The sequence below is a fragment of the Indicator indicator genome, chromosome 5 (assembly GCF_027791375.1).
Source record: "Indicator indicator isolate 239-I01 chromosome 5, UM_Iind_1.1, whole genome shotgun sequence".
NCBI lineage: Eukaryota > Metazoa > Chordata > Aves > Piciformes > Indicatoridae > Indicator > Indicator indicator.
Window position 1 is genome coordinate 5,553,232 of NC_072014.1, and position 313 is coordinate 5,553,544.

The following is a 313-nucleotide window of genomic DNA, read 5'->3' on the forward strand; positions in this document are numbered from 1 at the left end:
TCTAAGGAGAGGGGAAAGAAGAAAAACAAACAAAAAAAAATTAAAAATATGTGTGAATATTTAAGTAGTATTTGAATTAAACCTGTAAAAAGCAACTCATTCCAAGTTTTCAGGTACAATGGCAAAGGAGTAGGAAGGAAAAAATGTTTCCAGCAAACAACACCATTTTATTCTCAGCTCTAACAATTTTAGAAGGCTTTAAAGCATGCTGTAGTGGAACCACGGCACAGTTAAACCTAACGTTGGTGAGGAAAGCTGGAAGAGTTTCTCAATGCATGAAGTTAGCCCTTTTGGGTTTTTTTGGTTTCGTTTG